Below are 21,781 nucleotides of genomic sequence, written 5' to 3'. Positions count from 1 at the left end.
TACTGCTGGGTACCTCCCAGGGTAGTTTTTCTGTATTTTCAGGTTAAAGCAAGAACAAGGGTTCTTCAGGACTTCTTTGTTACAGCACTGTTAATCATAAACCAATAACTACATGATGGAAATGGACAAGAAACAGTTCTAATCTTTCTATTTTAAATTCCCAAAAACTGGACCCTTAACATGACGGTTTTTTCTTCCATTTCTGAAAGGCTTGGCTTTTCTATAAGTCAGGATGGCCGAGTGGTCTAAGGCGCTGCGTTCAGGTCGCAGTCTCCCCTGGAGGCGTGGGTTCAAATCCCACTTCTGACAATACAACTTTTATTAAACACACTGCAATGTCATTCCGACAGCGCTAGTGAAAAAACCCACTATGCCAAAACATGCCCCAAAATGTTAGACTCTTCAGATGACTGGCTTGGCATCCAATCTTGAAAGTTTTCTTATTTGTGTAGGATAGGATGACCGAGCAGTCTCTCGTGAAGGCGTGGATTTAAATCCTACTTTTGAATACTCATATTTAAGTAAACTATGTAAGACAATACCGATTCCTCTGCTTACTTGAGTGAATGTTATAGAGAATGGAACTCCACTAAACTACTGCTGGGTACCTCCCAGGGTAGTTTTTCTGTATTTTCAGGTTAAAGCAAGAACAAGGGTTCTTCAGGACCTCTTTTTTACAGCACTGTTAATCATAAACCAATAACTACATGATGGAAATGGACAAGAAACAGTACTAATCTTTCTATTTTCTATTTCATATTTAAGTAACTATGTAAGACAATACAGATTCCTCTGCTTACTTGAGTGAATGTTATAGAGAATGGAACTCTACTAAACTACTGCTGGGTACCTCCCAGGGTAGTTTTTCTGTATTTTCAGGTTAAAGCAAGAACAAGGGTTCTTCAGGACCTCTTTTTTACAGCACTATTAATCATAAACCAATAACTACATGATGGAAATGGACAAGAAACAGTACTAATCTTTCTATTTTCTATTTCATATTTAAGTAACTATGTAAGACAATACAGATTCCTCTGCTTACTTGAGTGAATGTTATAGAGAATGGAACTCCACTAAACTACTGCTGGGTACCTCCCAGGGTAGTTTTTCTGTATTTTCAGGTTAAAGCAAGAACAAGGGTTCTTCAGGACTTCTTTGTTACAGCACTGTTAATCATAAACCAATAACTACATGATGGAAATGGACAAGAAACAGTTCTAATCTTTCTATTTTAAATTCCCAAAAACTGGACCCTTAACATGACGGTTTTTTCTTCCATTTCTGAAAGGCTTGGCTTTTCTATAAGTCAGGATGGCCGAGCGGTCTAAGGCGCTGCGTTAAGGTCGCAGTCTCCCCTGGAGGCGTGGGTTCAAATCCCAGTTCTGACAATACAACTTTTATTAAACACACTGCAATGTCATTCCGACAGCGCTAGTGAAAAAACCCACTATGCCAAAACACGCCCCAAAATGTTAGACTCTTCAGATGACTGGCTTGGCATCCAATCTTGAAAGTTTTCTTATTTGTGTAGGATAGGATGACCGAGCAGTCTCTCGTGAAGGCGTGGATTTAAATCCCACTTTTGAATACTCATATTTAAGTAAACTATGTAAGACAATACCGATTCCTCTGCTTACTTGAGTGAATGTTATAGAGAATGGAACTCCACTAAACTACTGCTGGGTACCTCCCAGGGTAGTTTTTCTGTATTTTCAGGTTAAAGCAAGAACAAGGGTTCTTCAGGACTTCTTTTTTACAGCACTGTTAATCATAAACCAATAACTACATGATGGAAATGGACAAGAAACAGTTCTAATCTTTCTATTTTAAATTCCCAAAAACTGGACCCTTAACATGACGGTTTTTTCTTCCATTTCTGAAAGGCTTGGCTTTTCTATAAGTCAGGATGGCCGAGCGGTCTAAGGCGCTGCGTTAAGGTCGCAGTCTCCCCTGGAGGCGTGGGTTCAAATCCCAGTTCTGACAATACAACTTTTATTAAACACACTGCAATGTCATTCCGACAGCGCTAGTGAAAAAACCCACTATGCCAAAACACGCCCCAAAATGTTAGACTCTTCAGATGACTGGCTTTGGCATTCAATCTTGAAAGTTTTCTTATTTGTGTAGGATAGGATGACCGAGCAGTCTCTCGTGAAGGCGTGGATTTAAATCCCACTTTTGAATACTCATATTTAAGTAAACTATGTAAGACAATACCGATTCCTCTGCTTACTTGAGTGAATGTTATAGAGAATGGAACTCCACTAAACTACTGCTGGGTACCTCCCAGGGTAGTTTTTCTGTATTTTCAGGTTAAAGCAAGAACAAGGGTTCTTCAGGACTTCTTTTTTACAGCACTGTTAATCATAAACCAATAACTACATGATGGAAATGGACAAGAAACAGTACTAATCTTTCTATTTTCTATTTCATATTTAAGTAACTATGTAAGACAATACAGATTCCTCTGCTTACTTGAGTGAATGTTATAGAGAATGGAACTCCACTAAACTACTGCTGGGTACCTCCCAGGGTAGTTTTTCTGTATTTTCAGGTTAAAGCAAGAACAAGGGTTCTTCAGGACCTCTTTGTTACAGCACTGTTAATCATAAACCAATAACTACATGATGGAAATGGACAAGAAACAGTTCTAATCTTTCTATTTTAAATTCCCAAAAACTGGACCCTTAACATGACGGTTTTTTCTTCCATTTCTGAAAGGCGTGGCTTTTCTATAAGTCAGGATGGCCGAGAGGTCTAAGGCGCTGCGTTCAGGTCGCAGTCTCCCCTGGAGGCGAGGGTTCAAATCCCACTTCTGACAATACAACTTTTATTAAACACACTGCAATGTCATTCCGACAGCGCTAGTGAAAAAACCCACTATGCCAAAACACGCCCCAAAATGTTAGACTCTTCAGATGACTGGCTTGGCATCCAATCTTGAAAGTTTTCTTATTTGTGTAGGATAGGATGACCGAGCAGTCTCTCGTGAAGGCGTGGATTTAAATCCCACTTTTGAATACTCATATTTAACTAAACTATGTAAGACAATACCGATTCCTCTGCTTACTTGAGTGAATGTTATAGAGAATGGAACTCCACTAAACTACTGCTGGGTACCTCCCAGGGTAGTTTTTCTGTATTTTCAGGTTAAAGCAAGAACAAGGGTTCTTCAGGACCTCTTTTTTACAGCATTAATCATAAACCAATAACTACATGATGGAAATGGACAAGAAACAGTACTAATCTTTCTATTTTCTATTTCATATTTAAGTAACTATGTAAGACAATACAGATTCCTCTGCTTACTTGAGTGAATGTTATAGAGAATGGAACTCCACTAAACTACTGCTGGGTACCTCCCAGGGTAGTTTTTCTGTATTTTCAGGTTAAAGCAAGAACAAGGGTTCTTCAGGACCTCTTTGTTACAGCACTGTTAATCATAAACCAATAACTACATGATGGAAATGGACAAGAAACAGTTCTAATCTTTCTATTTTAAATTCCCAAAAACTGGACCCTTAACATGACGGTTTTTTCTTCCATTTCTGAAAGGCTTGGCTTTTCTATAAGTCAGGATGGCCGAGCGGTCTAAGGCGCTGCGTTAAGGTTGCAGTCTCCCCTGGAGGCGTGGGTTCAAATCCCAGTTCTGACAATACAACTTTTATTAAACACACTGCAATGTCATTCCGACAGCGCTAGTGAAAAAACCCACTATGCCAAAACACGCCCCAAAATGTTAGACTCTTCAGATGACTGGCTTGGCATCCAATCTTGAAAGTTTTCTTATTTGTGTAGGATAGGATGACCGAGCAGTCTCTCGTGAAGGCGTGGATTTAAATCCCACTTTTGAATACTCATATTTAAGTAAACTATGTAAGACAATACCGATTCCTCTGCTTACTTGAGTGAATGTTATAGAGAATGGAACTCCACTAAACTACTGCTGGGTACCTCCCAGGGTAGTTTTTCTGTATTTTCAGGTTAAAGCAAGAACAAGGGTTCTTCAGGACCTCTTTTTTATAGCACTGTTAATCATAAACCAATAACTACATGATGGAAATGGAAAAGAAACAGTACTAATCTTTCTATTTTCTATTTCATATTTAAGTAACTATGTAAGACAATACAGATTCCTCTGCTTACTTGAGTGAATGTTATAGAGAATGGAACTCCACTAAACTACTGCTGGGTACCTCCCAGGGTAGTTTTTCTGTATTTTCAGGTTAAAACAAGAACAAGGGTTCTTCAGGACCTCTTTGTTACAGCACTGTTAATCATAAACCAATAACTACATGATGGAAATGGACAAGAAACAGTTCTAATCTTTCTATTTTAAATTCCCAAAAACTGGACCCTTAACATGACGGTTTTTTCTTCCATTTCTGAAAGGCTTGACTTTTCTATAAGTCAGGATGGCCGAGCGGTCTAAGGCGCTGCGTTCAGGTCGCAGTCTCCCCTGGAGGCGTGGGTTCAAATCCCACTTCTGACAATACAACTTTTATTAAACACACTGCAATGTCATTCCGACAGCGCTAGTGAAAAAACCCACTATGCCAAAACACGCCCCAAAATGTTAGACTCTTCAGATGACTGGCTTGGCATCCAATCTTGAAAGTTTTCTTATTTGTGTAGGATAGGATGACCGAGCAGTCTCTCGTGAAGGCGTGGATTTAAATCCCACTTTTGAATACTCATATTTAAGTAAACTATGTAAGACAATACCGATTCCTCTGCTTACTTGAGTGAATGTTATAGAGAATGGAACTCCACTAAACTACTGCTGGGTACCTCCCAGGGTAGTTTTTCTGTATTTTCAGGTTAAAGCAAGAACAAGGGTTCTTCAGGACCTCTTTTTTACAGCATTAATCATAAACCAATAACTACATGATGGAAATGGACAAGAAACAGTACTAATCTTTCTATTTTCTATTTCATATTTAAGTAACTATGTAAGACAATACAGATTCCTCTGCTTACTTGAGTGAATGTTATAGAGAATGGAACTCCACTAAACTACTGCTGGGTACCTCCCAGGGTAGTTTTTCTGTATTTTCAGGTTAAAGCAAGAACAAGGGTTCTTCAGGACCTCTTTGTTACAGCACTGTTAATCATAAACCAATAACTACATGATGGAAATGGACAAGAAACAGTTCTAATCTTTCTATTTTAAATTCCCAAAAACTGGACCCTTAACATGACGGTTTTTTCTTCCATATCTGAAAGGCTTGGCTTTTCTATAAGTCAGGATGGCCGAGTGGTCTAATGCGCTGCGTTAAGGTCGCAGTCTCCCCTGGAGGCGTGGGTTCAAATCCCACTTCTGACAATACAACTTTTCTTAAACATACTGCAATGTCATTCCGACAGCGCTAGTGAAAAAAACCACTATGCCAAAACACGCCCCAAAATGTTAGACTCTTCAGATGACTGGCTTGGCATCCAATCTTGAAAGTTTTCTTATTTGTGTAGGATAGGATGACCGAGCAGTCTATCGTGAAGGCGTGGATTTAAATCCCACTTTTGAATACTCATATTTAAGTAAACTATGTAAGACAATACCGATTCCTCTGCTTACTTGAGTGAATGTTATAGAGAATGGAACTCCACTAAACTACTGCTGGGTACCTCCCAGGGTAGTTTTTCTGTATTTTCAGGTTAAAGCAAGAACAAGGGTTCTTCAGGACCTCTTTTTTACAGCACTGTTAATCATAAACCAATAACTACATGATGGAAATGGAAAAGAAACAGTACTAATCTTTCTATTTTCTATTTCATATTTAAGTAACTATGTAAGACAATACAGATTCCTCTGCTTACTTGAGTGAATGTTATAGAGAATGGAACTCCACTAAACTACTGCTGGGTACCTCCCAGGGTAGTTTTTCTGTATTTTCAGGTTAAAACAAGAACAAGGGTTCTTCAGGACCTCTTTGTTACAGCACTGTTAATCATAAACCAATAACTACATGATGGAAATGGACAAGAAACAGTTCTAATCTTTCTATTTTAAATTCCCAAAAACTGGACCCTTAACATGACGGTTTTTTCTTCCATTTCTGAAAGGCTTGACTTTTCTATAAGTCAGGATGGCCGAGCGGTCTAAGGCGCTGCGTTCAGGTCGCAGTCTCCCCTGGAGGCGTGGGTTCAAATCCCACTTCTGACAATACAACTTTTATTAAACACACTGCAATGTCATTCCGACAGCGCTAGTGAAAAAACCCACTATGCCAAAACACGCCCCAAAATGTTAGACTCTTCAGATGACTGGCTTGGCATCCAATCTTGAAAGTTTTCTTATTTGTGTAGGATAGGATGACCGAGCAGTCTCTCGTGAAGGCGTGGATTTAAATCCCACTTTTGAATACTCATATTTAAGTAAACTATGTAAGACAATACCGATTCCTCTGCTTACTTGAGTGAATGTTATAGAGAATGGAACTCCACTAAACTACTGCTGGGTACCTCCCAGGGTAGTTTTTCTGTATTTTCAGGTTAAAGCAAGAACAAGGGTTCTTCAGGACCTCTTTTTTACAGCATTAATCATAAACCAATAACTACATGATGGAAATGGACAAGAAACAGTACTAATCTTTCTATTTTCTATTTCATATTTAAGTAACTATGTAAGACAATACAGATTCCTCTGCTTACTTGAGTGAATGTTATAGAGAATGGAACTCCACTAAACTACTGCTGGGTACCTCCCAGGGTAGTTTTTCTGTATTTTCAGGTTAAAGCAAGAACAAGGGTTCTTCAGGACCTCTTTGTTACAGCACTGTTAATCATAAACCAATAACTACATGATGGAAATGGACAAGAAACAGTTCTAATCTTTCTATTTTAAATTCCCAAAAACTGGACCCTTAACATGACGGTTTTTTCTTCCATATCTGAAAGGCTTGGCTTTTCTATAAGTCAGGATGGCCGAGTGGTCTAATGCGCTGCGTTAAGGTCGCAGTCTCCCCTGGAGGCGTGGGTTCAAATCCCACTTCTGACAATACAACTTTTCTTAAACATACTGCAATGTCATTCCGACAGCGCTAGTGAAAAAACCCACTATGCCAAAACACGCCCCAAAATGTTAGACTCTTCAGATGACTGGCTTGGCATCCAATCTTGAAAGTTTTCTTATTTGTGTAGGATAGGATGACCGAGCAGTCTATCGTGAAGGCGTGGATTTAAATCCCACTTTTGAATACTCATATTTAAGTAAACTATGTAAGACAATACCGATTCCTCTGCTTACTTGAGTGAATGTTATAGAGAATGGAACTCCACTAAACTACTGCTGGGTACCTCCCAGGGTAGTTTTTCTGTATTTTCAGGTTAAAGCAAGAACAAGGGTTCTTCAGGACCTCTTTTTTACAGCATTAATCATAAACCAATAACTACATGATGGAAATGGACAAGAAACAGTACTAATCTTTCTATTTTCTATTTCATATTTAAGTAACTATGTAAGACAATACAGATTCCTCTGCTTACTTGAGTGAATGTTATAGAGAATGGAACTCCACTAAACTACTGCTGGGTACCTCCCAGGGTAGTTTTTCTGTATTTTCAGGTTAAAGCAAGAACAAGGGTTCTTCAGGACCTCTTTGTTACAGCACTGTTAATCATAAACCAATAACTACATGATGGAAATGGACAAGAAACAGTTCTAATCTTTCTATTTTAAATTCCCAAAAACTGGACCCTTAACATGACGGTTTTTTCTTCCATTTCTGAAAGGCTTGGCTTTTCTATAAGTCAGGATGGCCGAGCGGTCTAAGGTGCTGCGATCAGGTCGCAGTCTCCCCTGGAGGCGTGGGTTCAATTCCCACTTCTGACAATACAACTTTTCTTAAACACACTGCAATGTCATTCCGACAGCGCTAGTGAAAAAACCCACTATGCCAAAACACGCCCCAAAATGTTAGACTCTTCAGATGACTGGCTTGGCATCCAATCTTGAAATTTTTCTTATTTGTGTAGGATAGGATGACCGAGCAGTCTCTCGTGAAGGCGTGGATTTAAATCCCACTTTTGAATACTCATATTTAAGTAAACTATGTAAGACAATACCGATTCCTCTGCTTACTTGAGTGAATGTTATAGAGAATGGGACTCCACTAAACTACTGCTGGGTACCTCCCAGGGTAGTTTTTCTGTATTTTCAGGTTAAAGCAAGAACAAGGGTTCTTCAGGACCTCTTTTTTACAGCATTAATCATAAACCAATAACTACATGATGGAAATGGACAAGAAACAGTACTAATCTTTCTATTTTCTATTTCATATTTAAGTAACTATGTAAGACAATACAGATTCCTCTGCTTACTTGAGTGAATGTTATAGAGAATGGAACTCCACTAAACTACTGCTGGGTACCTCCCAGGGTAGTTTTTCTGTATTTTCAGGTTAAAGCAAGAACAAGGGTTCTTCAGGACCTCTTTTTTACAGCACTGTTAATCATAAACCAATAACTACATGATGGAAATGGACAAGAAACAGTACTAATCTTTCTATTTTCTATTTCATATTTAAGTAACTATATAAGACAATACAGATTCCTCTGCTTACTTGAGTGAATGTTATAGAGAATGGAACTCCACTAAACTACTGCTGGGTACCTCCCAGGGTAGTTTTTCTGTATTTTCAGGTTAAAGCAAGAACAAGGGTTCTTCAGGACCTCTTTGTTACAGCACTGTTAATCATAAACCAATAACTACATGATGGAAATGGACAAGAAACAGTTCTAATCTTTCTATTTTAAATTCCCAAAAACTGGACCCTTAACATGACGTTTTTTTCTTCCATTTCTGAAAGGCGTGGCTTTTCTATAAGTCAGGATGGCCGAGAGGTTTAAGGCGCTGCGTTCAGGTCGCAGTCTCCCCTGGAGGTGTGGGTTCAAATCCCACTTCTGACAATACAACTTTTATTAAACACACTGCAATGTCATTCCGACAGCGCTAGTGAAAAAACCCACTATGCCAAAACACGCCCCAAAATGTTAGACTCTTCAGATGACTGGCTTGGCATCCAATCTTGAAAGTTTTCTTATTTGTGTAGGATAGGATGACCGAGCAGTCTCTCGTGAAGGCGTGGATTTAAATCCCACTTTTGAATACTCATATTTAAGTAAACTATGTAAGACAATACCGATTCCTCTGCTTACTTGAGTGAATGTTATAGAGAATGGAACTCCACTAAACTACTGCTGGGTACCTCCCAGGGTAGTTTTTCTGTATTTTCAGGTTAAAGCAAGAACAAGGGTTCTTCAGGACCTCTTTTTTACAGCATTAATCATAAACCAATAACTACATGATGGAAATGGACAAGAAACAGTACTAATCTTTCTATTTTCTATTTCATATTTAAGTAACTATGTAAGACAATACAGATTCCTCTGCTTACTTGAGTGAATGTTATAGAGAATGGAACTCCACTAAACTACTGCTGGGTACCTCCCAGGGTAGTTTTTCTGTATTTTCAGGTTAAAGCAAGAACAAGGGTTCTTCAGGACCTCTTTGTTACAGCACTGTTAATCATAAACCAATAACTACATGATGGAAATGGACAAGAAACAGTTCTAATCTTTCTATTTTAAATTCCCAAAAACTGGACCCTTAACATGACGGTTTTTTCTTCCATTTCTGAAAGGCTTGGCTTTTCTATAAGTCAGGATGGCCGAGCGGTCTAAGGTGCTGCGATCAGGTCGCAGTCTCCCCTGGAGGCGTGGGTTCAATTCCCACTTCTGACAATACAACTTTTCTTAAACACACTGCAATGTCATTCCGACAGCGCTAGTGAAAAAACCCACTATGCCAAAACACGCCCCAAAATGTTAGACTCTTCAGATGACTGGCTTGGCATCCAATCTTGAAATTTTTCTTATTTGTGTAGGATAGGATGACCGAGCAGTCTCTCGTGAAGGCGTGGATTTAAATCCCACTTTTGAATACTCATATTTAAGTAAACTATGTAAGACAATACCGATTCCTCTGCTTACTTGAGTGAATGTTATAGAGAATGGGACTCCACTAAACTACTGCTGGGTACCTCCCAGGGTAGTTTTTCTGTATTTTCAGGTTAAAGCAAGAACAAGGGTTCTTCAGGACCTCTTTTTTACAGCATTAATCATAAACCAATAACTACATGATGGAAATGGACAAGAAACAGTACTAATCTTTCTATTTTCTATTTCATATTTAAGTAACTATGTAAGACAATACAGATTCCTCTGCTTACTTGAGTGAATGTTATAGAGAATGGAACTCCACTAAACTACTGCTGGGTACCTCCCAGGGTAGTTTTTCTGTATTTTCAGGTTAAAGCAAGAACAAGGGTTCTTCAGGACCTCTTTTTTACAGCACTGTTAATCATAAACCAATAACTACATGATGGAAATGGACAAGAAACAGTACTAATCTTTCTATTTTCTATTTCATATTTAAGTAACTATATAAGACAATACAGATTCCTCTGCTTACTTGAGTGAATGTTATAGAGAATGGAACTCCACTAAACTACTGCTGGGTACCTCCCAGGGTAGTTTTTCTGTATTTTCAGGTTAAAGCAAGAACAAGGGTTCTTCAGGACCTCTTTGTTACAGCACTGTTAATCATAAACCAATAACTACATGATGGAAATGGACAAGAAACAGTTCTAATCTTTCTATTTTAAATTCCCAAAAACTGGACCCTTAACATGACGTTTTTTTCTTCCATTTCTGAAAGGCGTGGCTTTTCTATAAGTCAGGATGGCCGAGAGGTTTAAGGCGCTGCGTTCAGGTCGCAGTCTCCCCTGGAGGTGTGGGTTCAAATCCCACTTCTGACAATACAACTTTTATTAAACACACTGCAATGTCATTCCGACAGCGCTAGTGAAAAAACCCACTATGCCAAAACACGCCCCAAAATGTTAGACTCTTCAGATGACTGGCTTGGCATCCAATCTTGAAAGTTTTCTTATTTGTGTAGGATAGGATGACCGAGCAGTCTCTCGTGAAGGCGTGGATTTAAATCCCACTTTTGAATACTCATATTTAAGTAAACTATGTAAGACAATACCGATTCCTCTGCTTACTTGAGTGAATGTTATAGAGAATGGAACTCCACTAAACTACTGCTGGGTACCTCCCAGGGTAGTTTTTCTGTATTTTCAGGTTAAAGCAAGAACAAGGGTTCTTCAGGACCTCTTTTTTACAGCATTAATCATAAACCAATAACTACATGATGGAAATGGACAAGAAACAGTACTAATCTTTCTATTTTCTATTTCATATTTAAGTAACTATGTAAGACAATACAGATTCCTCTGCTTACTTGAGTGAATGTTATAGAGAATGGAACTCCACTAAACTACTGCTGGGTACCTCCCAGGGTAGTTTTTCTGTATTTTCAGGTTAAAGCAAGAACAAGGGTTCTTCAGGACCTCTTTTTTACAGCATTAATCATAAACCAATAACTACATGATGGAAATGGACAAGAAACAGTACTAATCTTTCTATTTTCTATTTCATATTTAAGTAACTATGTAAGACAATACAGATTCCTCTGCTTACTTGAGTGAATGTTATAGAGAATGGAACTCCACTAAACTACTGCTGGGTACCTCCCAGGGTAGTTTTTCTGTATTTTCAGGTTAAAACAAGAACAAGGGTTCTTCAGGACCTCTTTGTTACAGCACTGTTAATCATAAACCAATAACTACATGATGGAAATGGACAAGAAACAGTTCTAATCTTTCTATTTTAAATTCCCAAAAACTGGACCCTTAACATGACGGTTTTTTCTTCCATTTCTGAAAGGCTTGGCTTTTCTATAAGTCAGGATGGCCGAGCGGTCTAAGGCACTGCGTTCAGGTCGCAGTCTGCCCTGGAGGCGTGGGTTCAAATCCCACTTCTGACAATACAACTTTTATTAAACACGCCCCAAAATGTTAGACTCTTCAGATGACTGGCTTGGCATCCAATCTTGAAAGTTTTCTTATTTGTGTAGGATAGGATGACCGAGCAGTCTCTCGTGAAGGCGTGGATTTAAATCCCACTTTTGAATACTCATATTTAAGTAAACTATGTAAGACAATACCGATTCCTCTGCTTACTTGAGTGAATGTTATAGAGAATGGAACTCCACTAAACTACTGCTGGGTACCTCCCAGGGTAGTTTTTCTGTATTTTCAGGTTAAAGCAAGAACAAGGGTTCTTCAGGACCTCTTTTTTACAGCACTGTTAATCATAAACCAATAACTACATGATGGAAATGGACAAGAAACAGTACTAATCTTTCTATTTTCTATTTCATATTTAAGTAACTATGTAAGACAATACAGATTCCTCTGCTTACTTGAGTGAATGTTATAGAGAATGGAACTCCACTAAACTACTGCTGGGTACCTCCCAGGGTAGTTTTTCTGTATTTTCAGGTTAAAGCAAGAACAAGGATTCTTCAGGACCTCTTTGTTACAGCACTGTTAATCATAAACCAATAACTACATGATGGAAATGGACAAGAAACAGTTCTAATCTTTCTATTTTAAATTCCCAAAAACTGGACCCTTAACATGACGGTTTTTTGTTCCATTTCTGAAAGGCTTGGCTTTTCTATAAGTCAGGATGGCCGAGCGGTCTAAGGCGCTGCGTTCAGGTCGCAGTCTCCCCTGGAGGCGTGTGTTCAAATCCCACTTCTGACAATACAACTTTTATTAAACACACTGCAATGTCATTCCGACAGCGCTAGTGAAAAAACCCACTATGCCAAAACACGCCCCAAAATGTTAGACTCTTCAGATGACTGGCTTGGCATCCAATCTTGAAAGTTTTCTTATTTGTGTAGGATAGGATGACCGAGCAGTCTCTCGTGAAGGTGTGGATTTAAATCCTACTTTTGAATACTCATATTTAAGTAAACTATGTAAGACAATACCGATTCCTCTGCTTACTTGAGTGAATGTTATAGAGAATGGAACTCCACTAAACTACTGCTGGGTACCTCCCAGGGTAGTTTTTCTGTATTTTCAGGTTAAAGCAAGAACAAGGGTTCTTCAGGACCTCTTTTTTACAGCACTGTTAATCATAAACCAATAACTACATGATGGAAATGGACAAGAAACAGTACTAATCTTTCTATTTTCTATTTCATATTTAAGTAACTATGTAAGACAATACAGATTCCTCTGCTTACTTGAGTGAATGTTATAGAGAATGGAACTCCACTAAACTACTGCTGGGTACCTCCCAGGGTAGTTTTTCTGTATTTTCAGGTTAAAGCAAGAACAAGGGTTCTTCAGGACCTCTTTGTTACAGCACTGTTAATCATAAACCAATAACTACATGATGGAAATGGACAAGAAACAGTTCTAATCTTTCTATTTTAAATTCCCAAAAACTGGACCCTTAACATGACGGTTTTTTCTTCCATTTCTGAAAGGCTTGGCTTTTCTATAAGTCAGGATGGCCGAGCGGTCTAAGGCGCTGCGTTCAGGTCGCAGTCTCCCCTGGAGGCGTGGGTTCAAATCCCACTTCTCACAATACAACTTTTATTAAACACACTGCAATGTCATTCCGACAGCGCTAGTGAAAAAACCCACTATGCCAAAACATGCCCCAAAATGTTAGACTCTTCAGATGACTGGCTTGGCATCCAATCTTGAAAGTTTTCTTATTTGTGTAGGATAGGATGACCGAGCAGTCTCTCGTGAAGGCGTAGATTTAAATCCTACTTTTGAATACTCATATTTAAGTAAACTATGTAAGACAATACCGATTCCTCTGCTTACTTGAGTGAATGTTATAGAGAATGGAACTCCACTAAACTACTGCTGGGTGCCTCCCAGGGTAGTTTTTCTGTATTTTCAGGTTAAAGCAAGAACAAGGGTTCTTCAGGACCTCTTTGTTACAGCACTGTTAATCATAAACCAATAACTACATGATGGAAATGGACAAGAAACAGTTCTAATCTTTCTATTTTAAATTCCCAAAAACTGGACCCTTAACATGACGTTTTTTTCTTCCATTTCTGAAAGGCGTGGCTTTTCTATAAGTCAGGATGGCCGAGAGGTTTAAGGCGCTGCGTTCAGGTCGCAGTCTCCCCTGGAGGCGTGGGTTCAAATCCAACTTCTGACAATACAACTTTTATTAAACACACTGCAATGTCATTCCGACAGCGCTAGTGAAAAAACCCACTATGCCAAAACACGCCCCAAAATGTTAGACTCTTCAGATGACTGGCTTGGCATCCAATCTTGAAAGTTTTCTTATTTGTGTAGGATAGGATGACCGAGCAGTCTCTCGTGAAGGCGTGGATTTAAATCCCACTTTTGAATACTCATATTTAAGTAAACTATGTAAGACAATACCGATTCCTCTGCTTACTTGAGTGAATGTTATAGAGAATGGAACTCCACTAAACTACTGCTGGGTACCTCCCAGGGTAGTTTTTCTGTATTTTCAGGTTAAAGCAAGAACAAGGGTTCTTCAGGACCTCTTTTTTACAGCACTGTTAATCATAAACCAATAACTACATGATGGAAATGGACAAGAAACAGTACTAATCTTTCTATTTTCTATTTCATATTTAAGTAACTATGTAAGACAATACAGATTCCTCTGCTTACTTGAGTGAATGTTATAGAGAATGGAACTCCACTAAACTACTGCTGGGTACCTCCCAGGGTAGTTTTTCTGTATTTTCAGGTTAAAGCAAGAACAAGGGTTCTTCAGGACCTCTTTGTTACAGCACTGTTAATCATAAACCAATAACTACATGATGGAAATGGACAAGAAACAGTTCTAATCTTTCTATTTTAAATTCCCAAAAACTGGACCCTTAACATGACGGTTTTTTGTTCCATTTCTGAAAGGCTTGGCTTTTCTATAAGTCAGGATGGCCGAGCGGTCTAAGGCGCTGCGTTCAGGTTGCAGTCTCCCCTGGAGGCGTGTGTTCAAATCCCACTTCTGACAATACAACTTTTATTAAACACACTGCAATGTCATTCCGACAGCGCTAGTGAAAAAACCCACTATGCCAAAACACGCCCCAAAATGTTAGACTCTTCAGATGACTGGCTTGGCATCCAATCTTGAAAGTTTTCTTATTTGTGTAGGATAGGATGACCGAGCAGTCTCTCGTGAAGGTGTGGATTTAAATCCTACTTTTGAATACTCATATTTAAGTAAACTATGTAAGACAATACCGATTCCTCTGCTTACTTGAGTGAATGTTATAGAGAATGGAACTCCACTAAACTACTGCTGGGTACCTCCCAGGGTAGTTTTTCTGTATTTTCAGGTTAAAGCAAGAACAAGGGTTCTTCAGGACCTCTTTTTTACAGCACTGTTAATCATAAACCAATAACTACATGATGGAAATGGACAAGAAACAGTACTAATCTTTCTATTTTCTATTTCATATTTAAGTAACTATGTAAGACAATACAGATTCCTCTGCTTACTTGAGTGAATGTTATAGAGAATGGAACTCCACTAAACTACTGCTGGGTACCTCCCAGGGTAGTTTTTCTGTATTTTCAGGTTAAAGCAAGAACAAGGGTTCTTCAGGACCTCTTTGTTACAGCACTGTTAATCATAAACCAATAACTACATGATGGAAATGGACAAGAAACAGTTCTAATCTTTCTATTTTAAATTCCCAAAAACTGGACCCTTAACATGACGGTTTTTTCTTCCATTTCTGAAAGGCTTGGCTTTTCTATAAGTCAGGATGGCCGAGCGGTCTAAGGCGCTGCGTTCAGGTCGCAGTCTCCCCTGGAGGCGTGGGTTCAAATCCCACTTCTCACAATACAACTTTTATTAAACACACTGCAATGTCATTCCGACAGCGCTAGTGAAAAAACCCACTATGCCAAAACATGCCCCAAAATGTTAGACTCTTCAGATGACTGGCTTGGCATCCAATCTTGAAAGTTTTCTTATTTGTGTAGGATAGGATGACCGAGCAGTCTCTCGTGAAGGCGTAGATTTAAATCCTACTTTTGAATACTCATATTTAAGTAAACTATGTAAGACAATACCGATTCCTCTGCTTACTTGAGTGAATGTTATAGAGAATGGAACTCCACTAAACTACTGCTGGGTACCTCCCAGGGTAGTTTTTTCTGTATTTTCAGGTTAAAGCAAGAACAAGGGTTCTTCAGGACCTCTTTTTTACAGCATTAATCATAAACCAATAACTACATGATGGAAATGGACAAGAAACAGTACTAATCTTTCTATTTTCTATTTCATATTTAAGTAACTATGTAAGACAATACAGATTCCTCTGCTTACTTGAGTGAATGTTATAGAGAATGGAACTCCACTAAACTACTGCTGGGTACCTCCCAGGGTAGTTTTTCTGTATTTTCAGGTTAAAGCAAGAACAAGGGTTCTTCAGGACCTCTTTTTTACAGCATTAATCATAAACCAATAACTACATGATGGAAATGGACAAGAAACAGTACTAATCTTTCTATTTTCTATTTCATATTTAAGTAACTATGTAAGACAATACAGATTCCTCTGCTTACTTGAGTGAATGTTATAGAGAATGGAACTCCACTAAACTACTGCTGGGTACCTCCCAGGGTAGTTTTTCTGTATTTTCAGGTTAAAACAAGAACAAGGGTTCTTCAGGACCTCTTTGTTACAGCACTGTTAATCATAAACCAATAACTACATGATGGAAATGGACAAGAAACAGTTCTAATCTTTCTATTTTAAATTCCCAAAAACTGGACCCTTAACATGACGGTTTTTTCTTCCATTTCTGAAAGGCTTGGCTTTTCTATAAGTCAGGATGGCCGAGCGGTCTAAGGCGCTGCGTTCAGGTCGCAGTCTCCCCTGGAGGCGTGGGTTCAAATCCCACTTCTGACAATACAACTTTTATTAAACACACTGCAATGTCATTCCGACAGCGCTAGTGAAAAAACCCACTATGCCAAAACACGCCCCAAAATGTTAGACTCTTCAGATGACTGGCTTGGCATCCAATCTTGAAAGTTTTCTTATTTGTGTAGGATAGGATGACCGAGCAGTCTCTCGTGAAGGCGTGGATTTAAATCCCACTTTTGAATACTCATATTTAAGTAAACTATGTAAGACAATACCGATTCCTCTGCTTACTTGAGTGAATGTTATAGAGAATGGAACTCCACTAAACTACTGCTGGGTACCTCCCAGGGTAGTTTTTCTGTATTTTCAGGTTAAAGCAAGAACAAGGGTTCTTCAGGACCTCTTTTTTACAGCACTGTTAATCATAAACCAATAACTACATGATGGAAATGGACAAGAAACAGTACTAATCTTTCTATTTTCTATTTCATATTTAAGTAACTATGTAAGACAATACAGATTCCTCTGCTTACTTGAGTGAATGTTATAGAGAATGGAACTCCACTAAACTACTGCTGGGTACCTCCCAGGGTAGTTTTTCTGTATTTTCAGGTTAAAGCAAGAACAAGGGTTCTTCAGGACCTCTTTGTTACAGCACTGTTAATCATAAACCAATAACTACATGATGGAAATGGACAAGAAACAGTTCTAATCTTTCTATTTTAAATTCCCAAAAACTGGACCCTTAACATGACGGTTCTTTGTTCCATTTCTGAAAGGCTTGGCTTTTCTATAAGTCAGGATGGCCGAGCGGTCTAAGGCGCTGCGTTCAGGTCGCAGTCTCCCCTGGAGGTGTGGGTTCAAATCCCACTTCTGACAATACAACTTTTATTAAACACACTGCAATGTCATTCCGACAGCGCTAGTGAAAAAACCCACTATGCCAAAACACGCCCCAAAATGTTAGACTCTTCAGATGACTGGCTTGGCATCCAATCTTGAAAGTTTTCTTATTTGTGTAGGATAGGATGACCGAGCAGTCTCTCGTGAAGGCGTGGATTTAAATCCCACTTTTGAATACTCATATTTAAGTAAACTATGTAAGACAATACCGATTCCTCTGCTTACTTGAGTGAATGTTATAGAGAATGGAACTCCACTAAACTACTGCTGGGTACCTCCCAGGGTAGTTTTTCTGTATTTTCAGGTTAAAGCAAGAACAAGGGTTCTTCAGGACCTCTTTTTTACAGCATTAATCATAAACCAATAACTACATGATGGAAATGGACAAGAAACAGTACTAATCTTTCTATTTTCTATTTCATATTTAAGTAACTATGTAAGACAATACAGATTCCTCTGCTTACTTGAGTGAATGTTATAGAGAATGGAACTCCACTAAACTACTGCTGGGTACCTCCCAGGGTAGTTTTTCTGTATTTTCAGGTTAAAACAAGAACAAGGGTTCTTCAGGACCTCTTTGTTACAGCACTGTTAATCATAAACCAATAACTACATGATGGAAATGGACAAGAAACAGTTCTAATCTTTCTATTTTAAATTCCCAAAAACTGGACCCTTAACATGACGGTTTTTTCTTCCATTTCTGAAAGGCTTGGCTTTTCTATAAGTCAGGATGGCCGAGCGGTCTAAGGCACTGCGTTCAGGTCGCAGTCTGCCCTGGAGGCGTGGGTTCAAATCCCACTTCTGACAATACAACTTTTATTAAACATGCCCCAAAATGTTAGACTCTTCAGATGACTGGCTTGGCATCCAATCTTGAAAGTTTTCTTATTTGTGTAGGATAGGATGACCGAGCAGTCTCTCGTGAAGGCGTGGATTTAAATCCCACTTTTGAATACTCATATTTAAGTAAACTATGTAAGACAATACCGATTCCTCTGCTTACTTGAGTGAATGTTATAGAGAATGGAACTCCACTAAACTACTGCTGGGTTCCTCCCAGGGTAGTTTTTCTGTATTTTCAGGTTAAAGCAAGAACAAGGGTTCTTCAGGACCTCTTTTTTACAGCACTGTTAATCATAAACCAATAACTACATGATGGAAATGGACAAGAAACAGTACTAATCTTTCTATTTTCTATTTCATATTTAAGTAACTATGTAAGACAATACAGATTCCTCTGCTTACTTGAGTGAATGTTATAGAGAATGGAACTCCACTAAACTACTGCTGGGTACCTCCCAGGGTAGTTTTTCTGTATTTTCAGGTTAAAGCAAGAACAAGGGTTCTTCAGGACCTCTTTGTTACAGCACTGTTAATCATAAACCAATAACTACATGATGGAAATGGACAAGAAACAGTTCTAATCTTTCTATTTTAAATTCCCAAAAACTGGACCCTTAACATGACGGTTTTTTGTTCCATTTCTGAAAGGCTTGGCTTTTCTATAAGTCAGGATGGCCGAGCGGTCTAAGGCGCTGCGTTCAGGTCGCAGTCTCCCCTGGAGGCGTGGGTTCAAATCCCACTTCTGACAATACAACTTTTATTAAACACACTGCAATGTCATTCCGACAGCGCTAGTGAAAAAACCCACTATGCCAAAACACGCCCCAAAATGTTAGACTCTTCAGATGACTGGCTTGGCATCCAATCTTGAAAGTTTTCTTATTTGTGTAGGATAGGATGACCGAGCAGTCTCTCGTGAAGGCGTGGATTTAAATCCCACTTTTGAATACTCATATTTAAGTAAACTATGTAAGACAATACCGATTCCTCTGCTTACTTGAGTGAATGTTATAGAGAATGGAACTCCACTAAACTACTGCTGGGTACCTCCCAGGGTAGTTTTTCTGTATTTTCAGGTTAAAGCAAGAACAAGGGTTCTTCAGGACCTCTTTTTTACAGCATTAATCATAAACCAATAACTACATGATGGAAATGGACAAGAAACAGTACTAATCTTTCTATTTTCTATTTCATATTTAAGTAACTATGTAAGACAATACAGATTCCTCTGCTTACTTGAGTGAATGTTATAGAGAATGGAACTCCACTAAACTACTGCTGGGTACCTCCCAGGGTAGTTTTTCTGTATTTTCAGGTTAAAACAAGAACAAGGGTTCTTCAGGACCTCTTTGTTACAGCACTGTTAATCATAAACCAATAACTACATGATGGAAATGGACAAGAAACAGTTCTAATCTTTCTATTTTAAATTCCCAAAAACTGGACCCTTAACATGACGGTTTTTTCTTCCATTTCTGAAAGGCTTGGCTTTTCTATAAGTCAGGATGGCCGAGCGGTCTAAGGCACTGCGTTCAGGTCGCAGTCTGTCCTGGAGGCGTGGGTTCAAATCCCACTTCTGACAATACAACTTTTATTAAACACGCCCCAAAATGTTAGACTCTTCAGATGACTGGCTTGGCATCCAATCTTGAAAGTTTTCTTATTTGTGTAGGATAGGATGACCGAGCAGTCTCTCGTGAAGGCGTGGATTTAAATCCCACTTTTGAATACTCATATTTAAGTAAACTATGTAAGACAATACCGATTCCTCTGCTTACTTGAGTGAATGTTATAGAGAATGGAACTCCACTAAACTACTGCTGGGTACCTCCCAGGGTAGTTTTTCTGTATTTTCAGGTTAAAGCAAGAACAAGGGTTCTTCAGGACCTCTTTTTTACAGCACTGTTAATCATAAACCAATAACTACATGATGGAAATGGACAAGAAACAGTACTAATCTTTCTATTTTCTATTTCATATTTAAGTAACTATGTAAGACAATACAGATTCCTCTGCTTACTTGAGTGAATGTTATAGAGAATGGAACTCCACTAAACTACTGCTGGGTACCTCCCAGGGTAGTTTTTCTGTATTTTCAGGTTAAAGCAAGAACAAGGGTTCTTCAGGACCTCTTTGTTACAGCACTGTTAATCATAAACCAATAACTACATGATGGAAATGGACAAGAAACAGTTCTAATCTTTCTATTTTAAATTCCCAAAAACTGGACCCTTAACATGACGGTTCTTTGTTCCATTTCTGAAAGGCTTGGCTTTTCTATAAGTCAGGATGGCCGAGCGGTCTAAGGCGCTGCGTTCAGGTCGCAGTCTCCCCTGGAGGCGTGGGTTCAAATCCCACTTCTGACAATACAACTTTTATTAAACACACTGCAATGTCATTCCGACAGCGCTAGTGAAAAAACCCACTATGCCAAAACACGCCCCAAAATGTTAGACTCTTCAGATGACTGGCTTGGCATCCAATCTTGAAAGTTTTCTTATTTGTGTAGGATAGGATGACCGAGCAGTCTCTCGTGAAGGCGTGGATTTAAATCCCACTTTTGAATACTCATATTTAAGTAAACTATGTAAGACAATACCGATTCCTCTGCTTACTTGAGTGAATGTTATAGAGAATGGAACTCCACTAAACTACTGCTGGGTACCTCCCAGGGTAGTTTTTCTGTATTTTCAGGTTAAAGCAAGAACAAGGGTTCTTCAGGACCTCTTTTTTACAGCATTAATCATAAACCAATAACTACATGATGGAAATGGACAAGAAACAGTACTAATCTTTCTATTTTCTATTTCATATTTAAGTAACTATGTAAGACAATACAGATTCCTCTGCTTACTTGAGTGAATGTTATAGAGAATGGAACTCCACTAAACTACTGCTGGGTACCTCCCAGGGTAGTTTTTCTGTATTTTCAGGTTAAAACAAGAACAAGGGTTCTTCAGGACCTCTTTGTTACAGCACTGTTAATCATAAACCAATAACTACATGATGGAAATGGACAAGAAACAGTTCTAATCTTTCTATTTTAAATTCCCAAAAACTGGACCCTTAACATGACGGTTTTTTCTTCCATTTCTGAAAGGCTTGGCTTTTCTATAAGTCAGGATGGCCGAGCGGTCTAAGGCACTGCGTTCAGGTCGCAGTCTGCCCTGGAGGCGTGGGTTCAAATCCCACTTCTGACAATACAACTTTTATTAAACAC

The 21,781-nt window shown here is 38.8% G+C and overlaps 11 non-coding genes across 11 annotated transcripts; all 11 read left to right on the top strand.

Annotated features, from left to right (window-relative positions):
• The first annotated feature begins 226 nt into the window (after positions 1-226).
• Positions 227-309, top strand: TRNAL-CAG (transfer RNA leucine (anticodon CAG)). The gene has a single exon. It is a non-coding gene; the product is annotated as a tRNA-Leu (tRNA).
• Positions 310-4,409: 4,100 nt separating this feature from the next.
• On the top strand, positions 4,410-4,492 carry TRNAL-CAG (transfer RNA leucine (anticodon CAG)). Its single transcript has one exon. It is a non-coding gene; the product is annotated as a tRNA-Leu (tRNA).
• Positions 4,493-5,243: 751 nt separating this feature from the next.
• On the top strand, positions 5,244-5,326 carry TRNAL-AAG (transfer RNA leucine (anticodon AAG)). Its single transcript has one exon. It is a non-coding gene; the product is annotated as a tRNA-Leu (tRNA).
• A 754-nt stretch (positions 5,327-6,080) lies between these two features.
• TRNAL-CAG (transfer RNA leucine (anticodon CAG)) lies at positions 6,081-6,163 on the top strand. The gene has a single exon. It is a non-coding gene; the product is annotated as a tRNA-Leu (tRNA).
• A 751-nt stretch (positions 6,164-6,914) lies between these two features.
• TRNAL-AAG (transfer RNA leucine (anticodon AAG)) lies at positions 6,915-6,997 on the top strand. The gene has a single exon. It is a non-coding gene; the product is annotated as a tRNA-Leu (tRNA).
• Positions 6,998-8,824: 1,827 nt separating this feature from the next.
• TRNAL-CAG (transfer RNA leucine (anticodon CAG)) lies at positions 8,825-8,907 on the top strand. Its single transcript has one exon. It is a non-coding gene; the product is annotated as a tRNA-Leu (tRNA).
• Positions 8,908-10,734: 1,827 nt separating this feature from the next.
• On the top strand, positions 10,735-10,817 carry TRNAL-CAG (transfer RNA leucine (anticodon CAG)). The gene has a single exon. It is a non-coding gene; the product is annotated as a tRNA-Leu (tRNA).
• Positions 10,818-16,771: 5,954 nt separating this feature from the next.
• On the top strand, positions 16,772-16,854 carry TRNAL-CAG (transfer RNA leucine (anticodon CAG)). The gene has a single exon. It is a non-coding gene; the product is annotated as a tRNA-Leu (tRNA).
• A 754-nt stretch (positions 16,855-17,608) lies between these two features.
• Positions 17,609-17,691, top strand: TRNAL-CAG (transfer RNA leucine (anticodon CAG)). Its single transcript has one exon. It is a non-coding gene; the product is annotated as a tRNA-Leu (tRNA).
• Positions 17,692-19,226: 1,535 nt separating this feature from the next.
• Positions 19,227-19,309, top strand: TRNAL-CAG (transfer RNA leucine (anticodon CAG)). Its single transcript has one exon. It is a non-coding gene; the product is annotated as a tRNA-Leu (tRNA).
• Positions 19,310-20,844: 1,535 nt separating this feature from the next.
• On the top strand, positions 20,845-20,927 carry TRNAL-CAG (transfer RNA leucine (anticodon CAG)). Its single transcript has one exon. It is a non-coding gene; the product is annotated as a tRNA-Leu (tRNA).
• Positions 20,928-21,781: the final 854 nt, after the last annotated feature.

This window comes from Rhinoderma darwinii, chromosome 3, assembly GCF_050947455.1.
Source record: "Rhinoderma darwinii isolate aRhiDar2 chromosome 3, aRhiDar2.hap1, whole genome shotgun sequence".
In the NCBI taxonomy this organism is placed as follows: domain Eukaryota; kingdom Metazoa; phylum Chordata; class Amphibia; order Anura; family Rhinodermatidae; genus Rhinoderma; species Rhinoderma darwinii.
Note: the sequence above shows the minus strand (reverse complement) of the source record. Positions and strands in the feature narration are given on the sequence as shown.